The 23,809-nt window shown below is 35.4% G+C and overlaps 1 protein-coding gene across 1 annotated transcript in view; it reads left to right on the forward strand.

Annotated features, from left to right (window-relative positions):
* The window catches only part of CNTNAP2 (contactin associated protein 2), a 1,014,544-nt gene that overhangs the window by 162,902 nt on the left and 827,833 nt on the right, over nucleotides 1–23,809 (forward strand). The gene's annotated exons all lie outside the window — the stretch shown is intronic.

The raw sequence follows: 23,809 nt of genomic DNA on the forward strand, positions 1-23,809 counted from the left end.
TCTGAAACAGGGAAATAAATGGTTTTCCCTGTGAAAAGCAAGCCACTGCCTACATCAACAGCAAATAGAGTTAAGCTAAATAATTACAAGGTTGAAGTCTGGTTTCCTAAGGAAGCAAATCACATACAGATATTTTGTCTATCCAGATGGAATTTTTTTAGGAAAATTGTGGAAATCCAAACTTAGTTGCAGTCTTTCTTTCACAAAGCAACTTATTTACCGTGAGTGAGTTGTAATAAGTACATCAAAAACAGGCCTGCAGCCTATTTTAGGCGTGCTACTCCTACACATAATCGGATTCACACGGAGCAATGCAATTATATGTTCTAAAAAATGGTTAGTACAATAAGAAAAAATAATAGAACAATTGTTTTGTAAACCCCAAGTCAAGAGTAGGTACCTTTAATGGCATTCTGCACTTTGCTTTTCATCTGAGATGTTAGAAACTCTGAGTGTAATTTAATTTTACACTGTTCTATAGGTGAGAAAACAGACTTGAGACTACCCTGACATAATCAAATAACTCAGCTTCTTGCTTTGCTGTGTTCTCCTTAAAATGAAAAGCACGCTGTCTCTCTCATTTAATTTGTAACTCTTTATTATTTTGTGTATATGCCTTACACAGCCATCAAGTCCCTCTCTTAAACACATGCATTTGTAGTTCTATAACTCTTTAGAGGTGCTTGGAACTGAAAAGATGCTCTGGTATGGTGCTTATCCCTTCATGCACTCAGGCTTTCAGTGTAAAGACATGAGTCTGCAGAATGGAGATTAATGCTATTTTTGTGTTGTGTACTGTGAGGATTGGCCTCCAGGAAATGGTTTTCCTAGGCTCACTTGCTTCTGTGCATATAGATATCTGCACAGATTCCTAGAATTTTTCAACAGAAAAATTTGCATGAAATTCAATCAATCCTCAACCTTCCCTTCTTGAAATCTTAATTTACATAACTTCTCGCTTTGTAGCATGATAACACAGTGCTCTAAATAATTTATTCCAGCTTCCTAGGAAATCATCAAATGTTTAGGGTTTTTTTCTGGATTTTAAATATCAAAGCTTCTTTTACTGAAGTCTAAATAATTCTGTAAGCATTTTTTTACAGATTTTCATGTATCTGCAGATGAAATATGTCTGTAGAATTATTTCTTAAATTCACAGTTGCAAATGGAAAAATATGTAAATTCCACAATTTTTGAAAATTGTTTCAAATCCAGGAGAATCAAGCAAAAGAAACATTTTTCTTCTGAAGATTTAATTCTGAACCTTCTTGAAGAAAAAAGGAAACACAGAAGTTTGGCTAAATTTCAGCAAGGTGAGGAGGAACCTTTCTTAGAGCAGGTAGAAGAGTCAGTGGATGATCTAGGAGGTTCCCTACACCTTCAAAGTGACGCACTGTTATGATTGATATAAATGAAATGGCATCAACACTTCCTTTCAAGCAGTGGACTACTGAAAGCAGCTATGATTTATAGCTATTCCCGCCCTTTTCCCACTGAAAGCGTGTTGTATTCTGTGTCTAAAACTCAATCTGAATTAATTCCAACAAAGGCACCTTCTGGAGACTTTGGCTAACAACCCAATGTTTGATGCCAACACCTTCACATGAATTCCTGGAAGGTCTTGAAATATCCATCCTGCCAGGAATGTGAACATATCATTGTCTTTAGAATAACAAGTCACCTTCCTTAAGCATCATAATGATTTGTTGACCATGACCATGAGGGTTTTCCCATCTGTTTCATGCAGTATTTTGTTCTGATGATGTTAAAGGGTCTGAAACTTCCAAACAACCGAAGCAAGAAATCTGAGCATAAATCATCGAGTTTGGATTTCCTTTTCCTCACTGCAGTTGGTTCCTTCTGAATCTGTGGTGCTGTGAAGAAACATCATGCGTCACATTATCAGTTTTGTTACCAAGCTGTCTATTTGACAAGATGAAAAAAAGCTGTTGCAGCCCTTTGAGAAACCTGCATCCTGTTTGGTAAACAACACCAACCCTCTGTTGCAATTGCTTTCATTCTTGCTTTTACCTTTTGGGCAGCTCTTGGGCTGAATGTGATAAACCAATTCTGTAACCAAGACTTGTCTGAGGAAACATGGTGCAGAATACTTCCAGCTTCATGATCACCACACCATGATCATCAGGAAAAGAAGAATGCCAAACTAATAACTCAGGAGAGCAGAAGAACCTTTGGGAGCTCTTTCCTGGCACCTGTTTATCACACTTCGATTTTCCTACAGCAGTTCTATTCAGTGAGAAATTCAAAAGCTGGAAATAAGTTGTACTCATGCTGAGTGATCAGAATTCCTGCTGCCCCTGCATGCTGTCATGAGATGATAATTTTTCATTTTTAAAACCACCCCAAACTCAAATATATTTTTAGAAATAGTATGCCAGGTCTTTCTTCTTTTTTTGATTATAATTTTATTTTATTTTTAGCTTTTCCTCTCTGGACAGAGTAAGCATTTCACAGATTTCATTTGCATTTTAAGTTTTTATGCAAATAAGTAATTGCTTTAAGTTTTAGAGGGAAAACAGTTTTGTCAATGGATTAACATTCCGATTCCCAATGAGATCCGTGATTTTTCGTAATAGGTTTATGAATTGACGTGGACAAACTGATATATACCTAGCTGCTGCTAAAGATGTTGAAGGTTGATTAGAATCAAATTTATGCCCAGATGTTGGTGGCTCTGCCTATTTCTGCACTTGTTTGCCAGTTACTGTGAAACAGCAGCAGAAGGGACAGGGAGCTGCCTCTGCAGCTGCTGTGCAATGCATTGCACTTTCTGAGATGGAAAGACATCCTGGTGATTCATTTCCAGAATTTTGAGAACGTGGCTGAGAATGTGACATTGTTTAAATGTTGGAAGTTTTTCTTGTCTTTTACAACAACGCAATTTTTTTGGCTCTTTAGAGTTGTACCTCACTATTCATTTTATTATATATGTATAGTATAGTAATACCATTAGGAATGATATCTAATTATGAACATATAATGTTTTTATATTCATTTAGTGAAACTGGAAATATGCAAGATATTTTTTGATTATGGGTTTAGGAAAAATGAAGTTTCCTTGCACTGAATGTCTATACACAGTCTGAATTAAGAGATCTATTATCACCTCTGTAATGTCCTACATGGGATTGCCTCTTAATAAGTTCTGCTGAACATATTGTTAATAGAATATCTAATTGAGATTTTAGACTACACTTTGTTCTATAGAAGTAAAAGACTGGTAAGTTAACAATGACTAAAACATCCATTCAAAATGATTTGTCAGTGTTAAGAAAATTTCATTTTATCTTAGACTGCCTTATGCATAACACAGGATATAAACATTTTATCTGATAAGTGCTGCATAAATCTGGAATATAGAGGCTATTCTTTATATAAATACCTCATTCTTTTATAGAAAAAGTTGTGGAAAGGGATTTGTTGTGTTACCCTTGATGCTGTTGTTCTGCATTCCTCTCAACCACCTGCTCATTTCACACCTCTTACTACTGGTTTAATTAATTCTCTGTGATCATCAATTCTTTTTTCCATACAAAATGATATGTAAGGCTTTAACCTAAATATCCTGCTAATACCAGTGTTTTAACTTAGTAGATGACTGTTTTAGTCTGTGGGTGTGCTTATGTTAAAAATGTATTTAATGAATGGAAAACATTCAGACAATGACATCCAAAGAGAAGGATTGTGCAGGGAAGTTCCATGTGTTTTCTCACTTAAACATGTGAATATGCTTTTTACATATACCATTATTTTATTTCATTTTCAAGTGACAGATTTGTCCAGAAGTAGACCACAAAAGGGCTATCAAAAGAGCTATTGGTATATTCATTTTGGCCCTGCTGAGATTTTACATAGCTCTGTATTTTGTGGATTTTTTATTTTTTATCTTTTATTTTCTGTGATCCTTTCATGTGTTTGACTTCAAATGCAATAAAAGTACCATGTCCTGGTACAAAGCCCTTATAATTTCTCATTTGCTGCTACACTTTTGCCAAACACACTCCCTCCTCTCTTTGCATAGCTCTGGTATTGAGCATTCTAGGAAGAGCTGTCTTTCCTTGTCCCTTTACCCTATATGTGGGACAACATACCTAAGAGGTACGTAGATAAATACAGTGTCAACATTTTTAATGTTTTAGAGGTCTTCAGGGGAAACTCGATGTGGGTGTTTCATAAACACTGCTGTAAATGCTCTGTAACAGCTCCACTGTGATAATTGCTTCCCTTTCCCCTCCCAGAATTTAAAGAGTGAAGAAAATTTTACTGAGCTAAATATTTATGATACCAATTGCTTTCATTGTGATCTCTTTCAAAAATTTCAAGTCTGCAACTGGTTTTATAGAATTAGGGAAGTCAACTCCACTGAGAACCATGCAGCATATGCATGGTGCCAGAAACTTGACAGATGATGATGCTTGACATTGATATTTGTCAGGTGACATGAAGAAATAATGGAAAAAATATAAATATGAGGAAAGTATATGAGACCATCATTTACCCGAGATTTTTTTTTTTTTTTTACAAATCAACTAAAATGAAATATGGAAATTATTTGAAGTAGCATTTTAAGTAACAAATTGTAGTATTTGTTAGTTATTGAAGTAACAAATTGTAGTATTTGTTAGTAATACCACTTACTAGAGATGAGTGAGTTCTGCTTGACATAGTACATGCATGAGACACATGCTTACAGAAAGGCCTCTCTCTTAGTTATGAGATTAAAACATTATTAAAATTAATTTTCAATCTTCATCATTCTTTCAACAGCACCTAAATTAATTCGGAATTTTGTTACTTCCAAACACAGCAAATAGGTTGCAGTATTGGAAATACCAAGTGTAGGAATTGCAGTCCATTGAAAGTGAAGATGAATTGAATTTCTAAGTCAGTTTGGCCCTTTAATCCAATTTTTTGTGATCTCTTTTAAATGATAATGGAGAGCTTCATCCAAACTTAAGAGAAGCAAAATAAAGCTTTTATTTCAGTAATTTTCTGTATCTGTTATTGTGGTTTTGTCTTTTATTGCCTTTTGCAAGGCTGGCAGATCACCAAAGACCTCTTGTGCTTGTATATTTATATGTTCTGTCTGCTATCCAAGATGACAACTGAATGAGAGAAAAAGAACAGAATGGGATAAGCAACATTTCTGCCACCCACACCTGTTCTGAAAGGCAATTTATAGGCACTTTTCCTGCTTAGTGATGAAAAGGGAATTGTCAGACAACATCACTTCCTACCAGCATCATTCACCTGAAGCAAGAAGGTGAAGAGTCACCCTGACACTGTTTATCAGGCTTGCTCAAATACTTAGATGCAGTCACAGTGGGAAGTTTGGAGATGCTTTCTTTCATAAATTGCCTAAGAAAGTGCAGCTTTCATTAACCGAGCTGAAGCAGAATCAACTTTATTTGTTTATTTGGGTTAGACACTTGATGTTTTTTTCTGCAACATCTAAAAACAAACTGGGAATAATTCTTGAATTTTGTCTCATATCCAAGAAGATTTTATGCTCTGTTAATAATCCTTGCTTTATGTTGAAGTAAACAGAAACATAAGAGGTATTAAAGCCAGATTTTCAAGAACACAGATTTAATTCTGAGCAACATTTCATTACTATGATGAGATTATTCATTCATAGATTTTTTCATTTTGTTTTAATTGTTCCAGTGTATTACAGTGGACCTTAGGTAGCAACAGAGAAGAGAGGGGCCAAAGTGGATAATAGCAGTTTTATGGTAAGAGAAGGTATTAGCTTTTTGACTTCTTTATTTAGAGTCCAACAGAGCTTTTTCCTGAATAAATCAGGGATTAGAAGTAAATCATAAACACTAAGATGTTTGTACAAGAGGAATTTAGAGAAATGATGTGATTAGACACTTGAGAGAGTAGTGGAAACTCTCAAGGCAGCAGAGGTTATGACATGTCAATAGAGAATTTACATAGGTCAGGATCCCCATTTCAAGACTGTTAAAAACTGTTGATTCACTTATTTATTTACTTGCATGTTTCTTTTTCTTGCAAGCACTTTTAATAACTAAGTTCTTTTTAAATGTACTGAACAGCAGAGATGAAGGAGATCAGGATGAGGCCTGTAAACCTCCCAAGTGCACTTCAGGATTTGTTTCTATGAACCTCATGCTGGTGCCTATCCAAATTCATACTATTCATCCATTTCTTTATGGCAATATAAAGAAACCTTTCAGGTAGTTTCTCATCATCATTCATCTTCCTAGATGCAATATAGATTAGACATCTGAAGTGTCTAGTGTATGTACATGCACCTTCCCAAGAAAATAAAACCCATTGTTGAAGTCTTTGGGTAGTGAATTCACTCTGGTGCTGGCAATACCGCCCAGAGTACATGAAACATCAACTCTTCCCATCTGCTAAACTCAAACACCTTCCCTTCTTCCTAAAACCAAACAAAGCTAATTTATGTGTGGATGCTTTCTTTGGTTTTTTTTGTTTGTTTGTTTGTTTTGCTTTTTTTTTCTTTTTTGTGGGGTTTTTTTTCTGTTGGTTTTTTTGGGGGTTTTTTTGTCTCTTGATCACTAAAATTTTAGCTTCAGGGGTATTTCATAATTTGAATAAATTATAACTTTTGTCTCAATATTTTTAATTTTAATATTTATTATTTTTAACAATTTTTTTATTTAAAATATTTTAATTTTTTTTTAATATTTTGTAATTTTGTCTCATTTTGATGTCTTGGATTATATTGAAAGCATTTTTGAAACACAAAGCTTCAATGATAATATTTGGACATAAAGGGGAAGAGCTTTGGATTTGAACATAATTGGGCAGGGGAAGCTGGTGAGGAATTTGGGATTGTTTTGTTGGGGAATTCTTATTCCCATGAGTTTCTCGAATGGAGGGGTTTCCTTGTGACTGAAGGCTACCAGTTTGAGTTAAATTACATCTGCTTGTATTTGGAGACTGTTAGCTTATTTGGCTTTGTGGTGGTAAAGAGGATTTTTTTTTTTTCCTTTCCCTTGATTCATTCTTTTCATGTGAATTCCATGCTGCAAAAAATTACCAGCAGTCAACACAGACTGTCATTAACTCAATGAATAGAAAGTGCTTTTTCTAAGACATGAGCATCCATATTCTCTGATGTTTCTTGTCTTGCTTAGCAAGAGTGCACCAGGCGTGCAGGACAGCGACAACACAGTGGTGGGTGCCCATTACTCTGTTACTGTGCTGTCTCCTGACACTGCAGCCTGTGTTAAGTGCTGTGAAAAAAAAATAAATAAAAAAGAAATTACACCAGCTTCAAGACTTGATAGAGCTTGACTTTTTGCTCTTTCTGATAACAGGTGGGAAAATATGACAGCTTCTTCACAGGAGTTTTAATGATTTCACTGCAGCGGAGAAAAATAGTTTTCAACAGTCAATGGGGGTGTTTATTTAAAATATCCCAAACTGTCACTTATTCAGCCACATAGCAAGGTTGTTGAAAATGAATTGACAGAGCTGTGAATCAAGATTTCCTGCCCACATGCTTTCCTCTCTTGTCAGCCTTGTCAAATTTCTCTTGCTGAAATCAAGGAACATTCAGTTCCTTTAAAGAAGTGATCCATTCTCTGTGAGCACAGTTATTTTTTTCTTCCTGCCTCATAAATATTTAAAAAGCATTAATCTTGTTTGTTACCTGACTGATAAGCACTGGGCAAAAAATCTGTCAATGCAATTTCATTACTGAAATTAGATCAGAGCTTTTTGAGCATTGTTACAGTTACTGGGTAGAATTTTAAAATATACCCAAATGACTTTGGAACAGATTCACCATTTCCACTCTTTAGTAGCACCATTATTAATTCATGCCTTACACAGAGTGGATGCAATTAAAATTTACACTTCTTTTGTGATACATTCCAATAGCAGTTATGTATGTTGCTGAATGATGCATAAAATATGACTCCAAGACATCATGTCGTGGTTTGGGTTATTGTCATACTCTGAGGCAATGGAGTACAGATTTTGTCATCTTTACTTAATCTTGTACATAAAATGCTTAACATGAATGTAGTTACAGAAGAGACCAATATGTGTTCTACGTAATAATTTGTTTTTTTCTATATTTGTTGCCATTATTGTGATGTATTTTTATTTGGTTTTTTTCACCCAATGAACCATTCATTTTTGACAGTGAATACTATGTAATCAGATAGTCTTAGGAAGGAACTGGAATTTGTTCAATAGCAAAGTTGATTTGGGCCTCTAGGAATTAGGAAAACAAGGGTTTTCAGTGACTCTCTTAGACTTTTAACATTGGTAGTTGATGATATTAATTTTTTAATTTCTGTAATGGCTATTAAGAGGTCAGTCATGGTTTAAACCCTGCTGAGAAATCATTGTCATACAGCTGCTCACACACCCCCACCCACCCAGCAGGCTGAAGAGGAGAACCAGTTAAAGGTAAAACTAGTGGATTGAGGTAAATTCAGTTTAATGATTGAAACAAATATGATAATAATTGTAATAACAATAATGATAACCACAACAATGACAACAACAACAGGGAAGGCAGGCAGGAAGGCAGGAAGGCAGACAGGAAGGCAGGAAGGAAGGCAGGCAGGAAGGAAGGCAGGCAGGAAGGAAGGAAGGAAGGAAGGAAGGAAGGAAGGAAGGAAGGAAGGAAGGAAGGAAGGAAGGAAGGAAGGACAAGAGAAACAAGTGCTGAAAAATACCATTGCTCACCACCCACTGACTGGTGCCCATCCTGTCTGTGAGCAGTGATTGGTGACTCCTGGCCAACTGTGCCCATTTTTTACACTCTTTTCCAAATTCTTTACTTTTGTGTCATTTTGGAAGAGTCCATTTCAGATTTTCACCCTGATTCCTTCTTATGAGTGTCTGTTTTCTCTTGTATTTTTCAGACACAAGAATCTAAGGAACAGGACTAATGCCCTTTAAACAATTAATTGAAAGATCACAACTTTTTTTTTCCTTAAGTCTTCCCACATCCTCTGCGTCATGCTGTCTACAATGGGTGTTACTGCAGATTTCTTTATTTCCCAAGGTTCCCCCATCCTTTCCAGTTCCAGGATTATAGAATGTGCCAGGCTGACAGAGGGGGGGAAAGAGAGTTGCAGGAACAGAAAGGGAGAAGGGAAAACAGCTGAGATGAGTGGAAGTAGCCTATGGGTCAAATGAGGAAACAATGAGTTTTACATCCTCACAGAAATTGTCTGTGCTCATCTTGGAGTGCACTGCCTTCTTCACCCTCAAACCATGAGAATTTCTAAACTCTAAATTTACGAAAGAATAAGTAGGGAGTGGTTAAGAGCGGAATATTGTAAGTAAATATTTGAAGTTTTACTGGAATAATCAGATAAAAGAATGGCCAGAAAGGAAAAAATAAGTGTAAGTGTAGTGGAAGGGCAGTTGAAAAGAAATATTCCCTCCTGGGAATGTTTGTAGAGTACCTTAAAAGTAAAAAATCGATCAGAGAGAAAACAGTCCTGGATCCACTCCCTAATGTTTACATATATTCATTAATCCTTCCAGACTCAAAAGATATTTTCTCTGTGAAGACTACAGCATTAAATTAGTTAGATCAGCCTATGATATCCAGGAATGGGAGGCTAAAATTCCCCTTACAAATGCACTTTTCTCCCTACCAATAAGACAACCTTCAGTTTCTAATTTTAAGAATTAAGAGTTTATCAGTCTTCATGGGCTTGAAGTCTGCATATGTAAATTTATGATTTTTTTTTTCAATCGTGAGCTGTGCTGAACTGTTTCATTTCATTTTCCAGACTCCCCCATCTCTCCTGGAAAAATAGGATATTGAAACTGAAATGCAGTAGCTCCCCATTCTAAGTAGTCTGATAAATTACGCGACAACATGCTCGAGTGACATTCCCAGTCTATTGCATTTCAGTTAATACTTTTAAACTTTGTTATAATAAGTTTGGCTAGGAAAAAATTGGAACTACAGATGTGCATCTCTAAACTCAAATAGTATGGCTTCCTTCCATTATGGCCTGGAAGAGAAACTGAAGGAGAGAAGCTTGTGCAGTTGCACTGCAGCAGGAGTCAGCTGCTGACTGCAAGATCAATGGTTTAGGCTGGCAGTGATCCACTGTAGTGACAGAAGGCATCCGTAATAAAATCCAGCCTGAGAAACTAAAGCAGATGATACAGGTATGCAAGAAACTGTCCCTTAGTGGTTGAGGGTGCTGCCTCTCTTAAAACATTGCAGAAACAACTCTATTGCAGTCTATTGTTGTGAGGATAGTCAGTTGTCAAGCCCTGTCCTTTATCTGCTCATGAGCAAGGCATATTTTGTATAACATAACCTTTGGAAATATTCTCTGCTTTCTTCTCCAACAGTGTTATTTTCTGCCATCTTCTGACAACAGTAACAACTTCCCAAGGGCAGGCTGCTAGATAAATCAGAAAGAAATTATAAATATAGGCTTCCAAAACAAGCATGTATTTGACTTTCAACATTAAAAACCACGCATATCAGACACATAGTTATGATCTCCGTCTGCCTGCCTTCCCATTTCTTCTACTCCTTTGGCTACAGGCCCTGAAAAGTAATTGCTGATAAGAAATGTTATTCAGGACACATAGAAATGTTAATGATTATGTCTGTGCTACACCTGAGATCATGTAATAACCCATGTCTTACAAGGGCTAATTATATAATTAGGCTGCGATATGGATGAAGTACAGCAATCATAAAGCCCAAGCTGAAGGAAAGGATTTTGATATATACATTTTTGATAGAAATTATTCTCTTAGCTACTGTTGCAGCACTTAAATTTGCAAGCAAGTAAAAATGCAGGATACTTTTTCAATGCCTGTTCCAAAAGTAAATAATTTTTTCAATGTTTTATCCCACTTAAGCTCCTAAATTTGTCTATTTTTAGATTTCCTTTATATATTTACAGTAATTGGTCCAAAGAGGACCCAAATTTTATGTAATAAAACAAAAAAAAAATTATATAATTCTGAATGAAATATCTGGTTTTCTCACACATCAGTGTTCTGCTGAACAACACATTCAACAGCCAATAATTTGGTGAAAGAGTTCCTTAGCTCTCTAGAAGAACTTTTAAGCTGCTGACTGCTGAAACCTATGGAAAAGAGAAAAAACTATATTTTATCCACCTTTTTTTTTTTCATTTTTCCATAAGTTACACCTTCAATTTGTTCTCAGAGACAGGGTACTGGGCTACATCTGTTGATTTTTGATCTGAACCATAATAGCCATTTTTTTTAAACTTCATTTTTTAGCTGTGCAGGTCTTGCAAATATTGGCATCAGACATCTGATGTTCTTGTACCTTTTTAATTTTACATAGTAGAAATAGCATTTAACATCACCAATTTCAGAAAAAAAAAAAAAAAAAAAAAAGCTTGGTAATATCTCCCAGAAAAATAGAATAGGTAATGTTTTATTTTCTTAGATAACATTAATAGATGACAGAGTATTTTTACAACCTGATGATGGTCTTGTATTTTTATTTTTTAAGTGTAAGGTAAGCCTAGCTCTAGTTCATTCATGGATATTAACCCTGCAAGGCTTTCTAAGGCAAAAGAGCTAAAATAAAACTACATATGTACATGACCACAGTAGTGATGTATACTATATACACACTAACACTGAATGTAGTGGCAGTGACTCTTTAGGGTCTTTAGGATTAGGGATGTTCCTTTCTGAAATTATAGTTTCTTGTGTAAAAGCTCTACTGCACTTAAATATTATGTGGATGCTGTAGAAGAAATTTAATCCCTTTTCTTGATCCTTCATTTTCTTCTAAAGTCTACTGTTAGATCCTTTTTAAGTCTAAATATTGTATTTAAGTGAACTCTTGAGCTTTTGAGTTCACTGGTAACTTAGCTTTACACAGAACTAGTCACTGCATTTCCAGCAGATATTTCAGTGACTTCACCTAAGGAAACCAATGAGAAAATGGTAGGAATCCTCTTCCATTCTGATCTCTTAGTGTGAGTTTCATCACACTCTGAAATCTCTGCCAGTCATATATCTGCAGTTAATATCTGCAGTCAGAGACTACCATGAAAAAGGTCTGAATGTTTCCTCTTCTGATTTCTGTTTATCATAATATGGAAAAGGAGCATCAGCTTCTCAGGATTCGTTTTTCTCATGCATTTGAAATGGTTACTGTAAAATCATCACTTTTAGCCAAAAGCCAAAAATAATTTTTATTTAAGGTTTTAAGCTCTATAATATTACTGCCTACATGGCAAATAATTAAGTAAAAGCTTTTATATAAAGGCTTTAAATTTGCCTAGGGAAAACTGTCCTGAAAATAGGGTTAGCATTTCAGAGCTACAGGCATGTGATGTTCTACAGATACCAGTGAATAACAAAATTAATCCAATAATATGCAGTTCCTTTAAAAGAGAAGATGTAATAGGTCTTACTTGCTGAATTAATTGATTTTACATGTAAATGTAATCTTTTTCTAAAGACAGATTTGTTCCCAAGAATATAATTTGAAGTAATGAGATTGCCTAAATCTGATGGTGTTTCTACCTGACGTTTGAAAGCTTCGAAGATGAAAGAAAAATTTACAATCGTTTTGCAGTTGAGTTTAAATAATTCATTTGCTTGCTTACTCTTCAAAGCATACTAATAAAGTGAAATCTGTTTCATGATGGAAGTTTCAGTCAAAAATAGTAAATGTGGCTAGGAAATGTAATTTATTGAGCTAATTTTTGATTATCCCATTCAGAGTTATTGCCAATGTTGTGGAGACTGAGTTGCTGCAGAATTTTTCTGAAGTGTGCAATGCATTCCTATTGTTTGGCCATTTTCAGTGCAAACAGATCTAAGGCATAAAATCCTTGATGTAAAGATGTGGGTGAAGAACTTTAGACCATATGTATCTCAAAATTTAGGAACAATACAATCTTGTCAATCCACAATGATTACACATTGGATGTCATATTGGAATCCATAATGGAACTTGCATGGTCTTCACGAGTGATAAGCTTAGCTTCCATTAAGTGACATTTTAAGTTTTTAATTAAGAGGAAGTATTTTCCTAGTAAGTATGATCAATATCCTAAATTCAAACAAAAACTCCACTCTGTTTAATGCTGTCTTTTTGCTTGCTTGTTTGTTTTTAAAATAAAGAAACATGTTTTATTTTTTTTTTTTTTTTGTATTAGGAAGTTAAACCTTTCTCCTGAAAGAGGCATTAGAAGGGCTAGCACACCACAGATGTAGCTACTCTAGCTAGTGATGTGACAAAAACTGCAACATACAGGTGCTAAGATTAGACTTGCATGAATTGGATACATAAGAATAAAAGATGTTCAATGATGTATCATCAAAGATTCGATTTTAAACATTTGAACATGAAATTTCCTCCCATTTTGATGGAAGTCAGTTGAATTATTCTAGTCAGAATATGGGTGAAAATGTTGATACCATTTAATAACTTCCTAGCCTTGAGGAAAACATAGTGGGAGTGTGATAATGAAAATGTTAAGTCTGATTTATTCAGAAGTGACACTGTGATTGGCAAGATGAATGACTAGTTGCTTTGCTAGATGAGGATTTTCTTATGAAAAGCTCCTTAAGATGGCAGGTTGGTGTCTGTCATATGCAAGGGCACTTTCATATTTTTTATACCCTTTATCATTACATTAGAAGAAAATGCTGAGCAGGAAACAGTTTATTAGGAAAAAATGTAGAACAGGAAGAGTTGATTTGCTGCAGAAGGATGTATATACTACCATTGTTTCAGATACTTGGGGTGAAGTAAAAGAAAATTTTGTACTAGAAGGAACACACAAGATTTCAAAGGAAGTATCAGGGTGTAAGGATGAATTCATCAAATCTGAAAATACCTTAGAGCCCGTAATAACTTTTATCTCTAAAGCTAAAGGTTGTTGAGATCATATTTTGTATGAATGAATCCATTTGTAAATGTGTGGATTTGTAAATTTACTGGATTATGAGCTTCACTGAAAACAAATAGCTTTTGTAGGTCCTCAGTTGTTCCCTTGGGAAACTAACGAAGACATGTATTACCAGTGCATGCCAACTGTAATCAGTTTGATATTGTGTTAATTATAACACATATAGACAACCACGCTTTATTATTTGAGATATTGTAGTAGATACTTGGTAAAAACTGTGGTAATAAAATTATGTACCAGTAATTTTAATGCCTTCCAGAGGATGATGATAGAACTGTAAAACTGTTTCCAGTGGAAACACTTCAGTTTGCACTGCAGTATGGCTATAATTCCCCAAATATTTGCTGTTTGCTCTGGCTATCTCTAAGCTCACCCCTTGTTCAGAGAGTTGAAAGCTAAAGTTCAGAGTACCTGTTGGGATTTTTAGTGAGTATTACTCTCTAAGTGATATTGGTTCTAAATTCATAAAGTAAAAATATGGTAGAAACATTTCATGCTCATAATGAGTATGACCAAAATAAAGCTTTTTCTTTTTACCGATTTTATTTTCCTTGTAATATTGGAATAAATGGTGGCATTTCAAAATATTTTTAGAAACCTTCTTAACACTTTTTTTTTTTTTACTGTTATTAATGACTTCCATTTTTTAATTGGAGATGTGAGCTGCTGCAATTCCACAGCATGAACACTTTCCTTATTAGAACATTAAGCAAATCTTCCACACAGTTGAGGTTTAGAAATAACAGCGACTCTTCACATTTGCATAAGGAAATTTAGCAAGGCTGTGAATGGTAGTATCTTATCTCTCTGGCATAATTCTCAATTACTTCCAAGATAGGCTTCCTTTCTTAATTACTTGTTAGAATATTTAGGAATTGTAAGATTTTTTTTTTTTTTGAGTTTGAAATAAAATCAGTTTTCTTTTTCTGTCAGAATGGTTTTTTTCTCCTTAATGTATGGTGTCTAAGCATGAAAATTCTAAGTTTATAAAATGGGTTTAAAAGAAATTAGTGCTTCATTAAATCCATATTATAGATTCACTTCTAATTATTTAGATGGAAGTGTATTTTGTTACAGTTTTGTTTAAAGTAAATTTAATTTTTAAATTTGGAGTTATTCAATTTTGTTGGAAATAAAATAGGACATATTAAGTTAGATACTCAAATATAGATGATTCCTTCCTATCATCTTTGATAGAAAGCTATCATTATTTTTTCCTTGGTTATAATAATTTGAACTTACATTTCCAGTAATTAGACCTGTGTGAAAAGACTTGATCATGTATAGATCAGTGAAAGTTAGTCACTTAAATTAGTGGCCTAAACAACAAAATAAACTCCAACTGTTCTAGGTGCCAGGTTCCATCCATGGGTGTACTGCTAAAATTGTTCTTAAACCTCTACATGATTTTAAAACTAGAAGGTGTGTGTTTGTCTCTGAAATAAAGCTAAATAAATATTCAGCTATTATCTCAAATAAATTAATTTCATTTTATGGTGTGTTTAGCCCTAAGTTTTTGTATAATGTTAGAAGAGAAAAATCAATTGGTTTTACTAAACACATTTTAGAATCAAATTTTATTATAAAAGGTCTTAGACCAGCACAGAGTCCCATTATTAAAATGTCTGCATGCAGGTGTATTTCAAGGGGTAAACCTTTTAAAATGCTGGTGTCAAAGGAGAAATAAAGAAGTTTGATTCAATATGGTCAAGAGAGAAATAAGAATGTGCTGGCCCATAAACTTCTCCATCACATAATATAAATTTGAGATGTGAATAAATTATGCCATTTTTGGCATAGTTTTTGAAATATGTAGAAAATTGGCTTGAAGAGGCAAATTGGGAAGGCCATCAGAAAGAACTGTTAAAAATTACAGCCAGCTTCTGGGCAGTTGATTCTGTGTAACAGGTACTGCAGGGAAAAGTGAAACAAGCTTTCAGCCTGATTCTAATTGTCCCTGATCAGAGTGTGCCTGATTTAGGGGCTGGAGTGAGCACAGAGGCGCAGCGTGCGCCGCTCCCTCAGCCAGGCAGTGCTTTACCTGAGTGATTACCCATGGCAGAAGTGCCCAGTCTGCTGCTGATGGCTGGGCAGTGATGGACGCGTTACCTGATCAGATAATACATTTTAGGCTCGCGCGGAGCCCGCGGTATTACCGCCAGCATCTCTGATTGCCAGGCAAAACGAGCCAATGTACAACACTCCCGCCATCCCCGCTGTGCGCTGTGCTCGGTCACTGGTGTGACTAATGTATGCTGATGTCTCAGTCAGCATAACTGGAAAGCATCCTTTTGTTCATGGTATTCAGCAGGGGCTGCTACCCCTATAATTTGCAAGTCTTGGGTTAGGTTGAAAAGGCTGCTCTTCTGATACGCGCATTTGATTTTAATTATATTTTACCATTCCAGCTGCTGTAGAGTTTGTGATAGGGTGGCTGAAGACTAAATTGTGCCATTCTGTTTCATGCCAACTATATAATAATTTCTATTCAGTAAGAGTTCAAATTGTGCTGTTAATAGCAAGAAGCTCACTTGCAAAATAACATGGAATCAGGTTATTCTAAGTTGGATCTGAGAGATTGGTTCAAATGTTTTCACTGAGTAAGTTAACAATAAGAAGTCATTAGAGAAGAAAAAAGAAGTGGAAAGCAAAATCAGACAAATTGTCTGAATTTCTGAAATGGTAACTCTTGAGAAGCTCTTTTGATCACACTTACCTGAAAGGATTTGGTAAGATGTGACATGACGACTCATTATTTAAAGAACTTACCTCTACATACATAAAAAAACCCTGCAGTGAGCAGGAAGCATCTGTGAAGAAAAGTGTTTACTGAAAAGAAGGAATATTACTTTGTAAATAATCTATTTAACTTCTTTTTCAAGATAAAGCACATGCAGACTACCATTGACTTCAAGTTTGTGTTATGCAACATGCATGGGAGAATAGATGATACATGAATACGTTTCTGAAATTAAACATGCGTGCCTAATATTATGCGATTATGCTTCTGCTGTTTGACAAGCAAGCTGAGTTCAAATTAATCTCTCTTGTGACCAGGAAAAAAAAAAAAAAAAAAGAAGAGGAATTGATTGATTGAAATCTTAGCTGAATAGAATATCCTGCTTAGCAAAATATTGTGCAAAAGGGAAATTAAATGTAGACACTGAATAAGTTATTTTTCAGTAGAGATGCTGTAAAGATCTTTGACCTCATGCTGATAATTACTGTTTGTACAAAGCACTACTAATCACCTGGGATCTGAAAGGCTGCATTTGTGTGGCAGTGAACCTGTTCTACTAAGTCCTGGCTTTCCATGAGCTAGCCTGCTGTGACTGTGTTTCCTGCTGTTTTCATTTCTCGACTGACATATACGTTACTGCTGTAGATACCTCCGCATGATGGTTTAGATATGGCCTTTATCTTTTTTCCACACCTCTGGATTTAGTTGAAAAAGGAAAAGGAGAGCTACCTAGTGTCTTTTAAGCATTAGCTATCTAGTGTATTTTAAGCATTAAATCTTTAATTTTCAGCACATTTAGAACCATGGGATTTTGTTTAAAAATTAAATGTAGTCCAAAAGGTGTTGTTCAATTTCATGATACCTGAAGCTGCCATTTTTCATTTAATAAAAGTACTCTTGAGATATTACTCTTGAGAAAAGAATGTTAAAAAGTTGCTTTTGGTATGAACATGCCCATTGTTATCTCTTAAGCCACTGTTGGACTCAGTGATGAAAGTAATGAATATATTAATGGAGTTAAAACAAAGGTAATATAACATGAAAAGCATAATAATAGCCAGGGAGTTAACAGACTAATAAAACTGGTGTGTTCAAAAACCAATCAATAAAGAATCTTTTTATATCTAAAGATTTACACTAATACTTGTTTTTTTCTGCTGTTAAGAAAAAAATGAAAGTAATTTCACTTGTTTATTGCACTTGTAAGGTTAAAATCTCTGGAAATAAGTTATTCATAATGTGGCAGGCTATTTTTTGGCATTCTACTTTTCCTTCTTTTTTTTAAACTCACAATTACTAGGAAAGTTTTAAAAAATGTTGAACATGAATTAAAAAAACCCCTCAACTTTTTGCATTAGGGGACTTTAATTTGGGTTATTTCTTTTCTTCCATGATAAAATGGAGTCCATTATTTCCTTTCTACATAGTTTTGTGTTTCAGAAAATTAGAATTTCAGTCCACTTAAATCAAGCCAGCATGATTGTAAATAATAATTTGTGATAGCCATTCACTGATCTTAATTTGTGACAATAAAAAAGTGAGAAGTTTTTTACATAGCTCATGATTCTGTTTACTCCAAACTGTGGCTTCATCCCATTGTAGAAGATGCTTCCATTGCTCTTGTACATGAAAGGTGGCCAGTGCTATCTACTGCATCTTCTTCTTCAACGCGTACTTTTTTTCTTTATTTTTCTCTTAATTACCTTATGAGTCATTATTACACATAGTAAGAAATGGGACAAATCTTCTGCCTTATTTATCTAAATACAGTTTGCTGCTGAAAGAGATGTGCTTTACTGTGTAGTTATTTGGGATGGGAAATCCATTTCAGCCAATATTCGGAAAATCTGCTTTGTTAAGCAGCTCTTGACTGATACCTCTTTAGCCACATTGCACTGCTGTTGTCACTGCCTGGCTGAGGTATTAGGATTTCCAAGGGTTTATTGTGTGCTACTTAGCACTGTGCTGAGCTGTGCACTGTGCACCGTGTCCTATGTCTTCCTTTATTCTGGGACATGTCAAGCTTTGCAAAATGTGTTGGAGGCTGGAGAGGAAATTTTGTAGCAGGACCCTGTCAGAGACAGCAGTGCTTTATAAGATGGCACAAGGAACAAAAAAGTCTATTTCTTAAGCTGCTGACTTCAGGTTACCAAATGGAGATAAAGTGGTCACACAGTTAATTTGTAAGGGGAAATATGTATAGGAACACAGAGAGTGATAACATGAATAGCCTTGCTCCATGTGTCTCCTTTGTTTTGAGAGCTGATTAGAAGCTTTGATTGACGCCACCTTAAACACGCGGTTGAAGTGTGAAGACACTGGTGTGCTGTGTGACTGAGTGCTCCATTTAAAAAGAAGCACGGGTAGTTAACCTGCCATTACAGCAGTGGTGCAGGTGTTGTGAAAAATGAGTAAAATCAAAGCTAAAGCCACTGGTAAAGAAAGTTCACATTTCTTGGTCCCATTCTGCAGCTGCAGAGTCAGAGTCGATTACACATGCTTACCTGCCGGCACTGTCACTGCACTGTCCAGTCTGGTAGGGTGACTTTGAGGATAGAAGAAGAGTTGGATGAAGGACAGAAACAATTGATTGTTTTCCTCAAAGCCAAGTTCAGTACTGAGGATGTGTATCCAAAATGATGGCAGGGAAAAATACCTAATTGTAATCACAGCTGTGAGATACCTGACTGGTACGTTTCAGTGTTTAGGGCTGGTGGCTGTGGTTGGCTTGAAGCTGGTTTAAGTTAATTTGGATTTAAAATTTTAGCCTTTACTGATGTCGGCCTTATGTGCATTGTTTTTCTTCTTTGTAGCAGTGCTTAATGGATGCTTTTGAATTGATTCCCTGATATCAAAAGGGGGATAAATAATGAATAAATAATACTTGGTAGATTTACATCCTATTACATAGGATGCCATGTTTTTTCTCAAATTAATACTAGTTCTGTTCATTTCAATTTTAAGCTTCTTTCTAACTATGCTTAAAATCTGATCCTTTGCTCAATCTGTTTCATTTTATTGAAAACAACACTGATATCTGTAATTTCATACTTTTACACAATTTTGAGAGTAGTTTCATTTTCACAGCTTCTGGTTCTCTGTAATCTTCTTTATTTTCATGCCCATATTTTTAATGTGTTGGCAATCCCTCTCTGTCCTTATGCAGACCCTTTAATCTCCTATGTGTAAAAAAAACCCCAAACTGATGGTTCCCTTCAAATTTTCCTTTTTTTTATTAAGTATATAAGAATTTGTACTTAATAACCAACTCTCTACAAATGGCTTCAGTATATAGGGAGAATTGAGGCCATCTGCAGTGATAGGTTTAGATTTAAGATTGATGATACTCCTTGTGTATTTGGGGCCTGTTTTGACAAGCACTTGAGAATTTGATCAGTACAATATAACACTTTATGTTTAATTTCTTTTCACTGTCTGTCTTCTTCATAGCTGGAAGTGTTCAATTAGTTAACTTTTAGTATTTGTTCTGTGCTGCTTCAGTCCAGAAGTTGGTCTCATTTATAAAGTTTAATTTCATTTCAGTTGGTTTTAAAAACTTGTATTTCTCCTTGAGAATTTATGCAGGGAAAGTTTGACAAAAGACACTGGCCCACCACTGAATCACTCCTTCCATTCTGCATAAAGACATACTTCTCTAGCTACTTCTCACTGGGTATTAATAGCCATTTAATGTTTTCAGTTTTAGAAAGTGTTTTTGTCTGAAGATATAGATTTGTGAACGTTCCAGCTCTCTCTCTCTCTTCCCTTGGCTTCCCACCTCCCTCTCCCCACTTTTTTAATTTATTTCTTTTTTTCTTTCTGATTCATTTTATCTTCACGTTCTAGAACAAAAATACTGATTAAGACTGAGGGTTTGGTTTGGTTTTAGTATCATATTTATTTAGTATTATATTTATATTATATGCTTTATGTCATGAGGATTTTAAAAGGTGCACAAGGGTCTTTTTGAGATACAGGAAAGAACTAATGTATATTATCATGCTTGTCACTCTCACTTTAACCTTCTTTAGAAGTCAGAAAATGCATATGGTGCCAATCCACATTACATTTTTCAGGAAAATAATTTTTTTTTCATTATTTTCTTGTTTCATATTAATACCTTTCAGCCCCAACCTTTACCTTAGAAAATGAGCTGCTGGCTTTGGACATTTGTACATTATTCAACACACTAGTGCTGTACTTAGTACTCATGGTTTTTTGTCAAGATCTTTTGCTCTCACAGTGTGTGTGAAAGGTGATAGTGGTTAATACAGACAGATGAGGTCAGGAATATGAATAATATTACATTGTATGAAACCAGTTGAGAGCCTCCTCTAAAGTGATGAAGTCCTTGGTTTAATTGAAGACTACATGGGCTCAGCATATTTGAGGACAGCAGCTTGCAAGATTCCCTCATTTTATAAAGAAAAAGGACACTAAGGAAATGGGAAAACCTATTTTCTGTGATAGAATAAGGCACACTGAAAAACATGTTTATCATTAAATTAGTTTTAGACTGTGGTCTAGTTCTTTTGTGGAGTTGCATTTAAATACCAACAAAAAGAAAATACCAACAAAAGCTGTATTAATTCTTGCTGCTATTAAAAAGGTATATTTTTTGCTAGTAGAATTTCTTAAGAAATAACATTTTCGAAATCAGGTAGGTAAAACTAAATTATTTGAACTAACACTACAATCTGTTTTGATGAGTATGTAGTCTTATTTTAATGTAAATTTCCTAAATCCTTTTATCTGCTACTACAATAAAAGCTTGCTGTACCTGAGAAGGAAAACTACTAGTTTTCACCTATTATATTTGTTTGGTGCTCTCAGCTGTGCATGAGTATTCAGAATCAGCATTAATCATAAAGCATTTAAAGATTTTTCAAACAATCAAACCCATCATTTTACTGAAAGGAGATAGTGAGGCATAAAGCTAGCATTGTAAAATAAAATGCATAATTGCTATCATTGCTGCCCACTTCAGAATTTCAAAAGTCAACGTATTTGGTAATATAGCACAATTTCTAAGTATTCTTGAAAATTGGAAGTCTAAATTTTGTTTCTACAAAAAGATTGTGAAGAAAAAATATCCGGTCCCTTGAGCTAGAAAAAATATTTAGTCAGCAATGTGACCCAAAAGTGGTAGAAAAGTGTGTGTGTTGAGGGGGATTCATACTTCTGTAAGGCCTGGGAAAACTTCTGTGTTTAGGTTTATAGTTTGTGCTTGGATCTTTTGAATGGAACCAGTTGCAGTGCACACTTGTGAACATGCAGAAACCGGCTTTGTGAGGTAAGGGTGAAGGTCTAATGTCACAGAATTGGCTGAAGGACAAACATCCCTGCATCATTTTGGGAACACTCATTGTGTATAGTGAATAAAACTGATTGAACGAGGAATGTAGTTTCAAAAGACATGAAAGCATAAGAAGAAATGCATAGGAAGACTTCGGTAGCTACTATGTAGTTGAGGTTGGCAATTGCAAAGATACTTGATCCCTAGCAAGTGAAGGCAGACTGTGATTCATAAATAAGTTACTAGAAGTTTTCCTAGAACTGGAGAACTTATCCTTGAACAACTCTTCTTTAAATAGAGAAAGAATGCTTATCAGTAATGGCTTTGGAGCAGTACATACAAACACACACGACAGAAAAAAAGATATTACTGTCAATAAAGAATGTTTTTGTCCCTTTTTCTTTATATTAATAATGGTGATAAAAAAAGGCTTTTAGGCTTTTTAAAAGAAACTGGATAAAATGTTTCTCCTAATTTCAGTAATATTCTCACTGGATTATTTCTGTGCATATTTTCTAGAACTTTTTCAGTGACTCATGTCATGTCAATGACATGTTTTTTTGTGCATTGAATATTACAAACAAGTTGTCTAGAGTACCTATACATACAAAAGCATGTGGCATTCCTTGAGTGTTACTTGATATTTCCCAGGTGTTTTTATTGGGTCCAATTCTTTTTAACAGCCTCACTGATGACCTAGATGATGGGACACATTGCATACACAGCAACACAAAACTGGGAGGTGTGGCTGATACACCAGATTTTTGTGCTTGACTGGATGTAGAAATGATCCAACAGGAACCTGATGACATTCAACAAAGGGAAATTCCAAGTCCTGCACCTGCAGAGGACTAACCCCATGCACCAGGACATGCTGGGGGATCAGTAGCTGGAAAGCAGCTTTGCACAAAACCCAGTAAGTGCTGGTGGACAAGCTACACAGCAGTGTCCTTACACCAAAACGGGCAAATGGTGTTCATGGATGCAGTATAAAGAGCACTGCCAGCAGGGCAAAAGTGGAGATTATTACTCTCTACTCAGCACTGACAATACTGCATCTGGAATTATGTGTCCAGTACCGACTGCTCATGGAACCAGTTCAGCGAAGGGCTGCTATGGCGATTAAGAGCTGGAGCATATTTCAGATGAGGGAAGTCTGAGAGAGCCAAGACTGCTCACCCTGAACCTGCAGTGAGGATCTTGTTAGTGTGTATAAATTCCTGATGGGGGTGCACAAAGAAGGCAGAGACAGATTGTTCTCAGTGAAAGGCCAAGAAAGCACAAACTAAAATGCAGGGAATTCTGTTTAAATTCAAGGAAAACTCGCTTTCATGGTGTGGGCTCAAACATTGCCACAGGATGCTCAAGGATGTTCTGAAGTCTCTAATCTTGGAAGTCTTCAACATGTGAGTGGACACAGCCATGAGTAACATGTTTCAACTTATCTTGCTTTGAACAAGCAGTGTATCTTCAGAAGTCCCTTCCAGCCTCTCTGGTGCTGTGATTCAATCAGTATACGTTATCTGATGTCTAAGAGCAAGGCCCTCCAGGTAAAATTGCAAAAAGGTTTTTGTTGAATTGGTTTTCCTCTTCTGAAAAGCAGTTATAAATCCCTAGAAGAATTTTGGAGTTACATAAGGAGGATATTTGGGAGGAGAAACAAAACATGAATGTTGCAATGGGAGGAATGATAGTACAAAACCCAGGAACATTCGTTTTATGTTTTAAACTAATAAATGTCTTGATTAACACCATCTAACTCAACTAGCAAAAGTCCTGTTCACTGGATTCTCCAGTTTCTAATGACAGAAAGTTGCTCTTCCAAATGAAATGGATTTTTAA

This window comes from Cyanistes caeruleus, chromosome 1 (assembly GCF_971803275.1).
Source record: "Cyanistes caeruleus chromosome 1, bCyaCae1.hap1.1, whole genome shotgun sequence".
Taxonomy (NCBI): Eukaryota; Metazoa; Chordata; class Aves; order Passeriformes; family Paridae; genus Cyanistes; species Cyanistes caeruleus.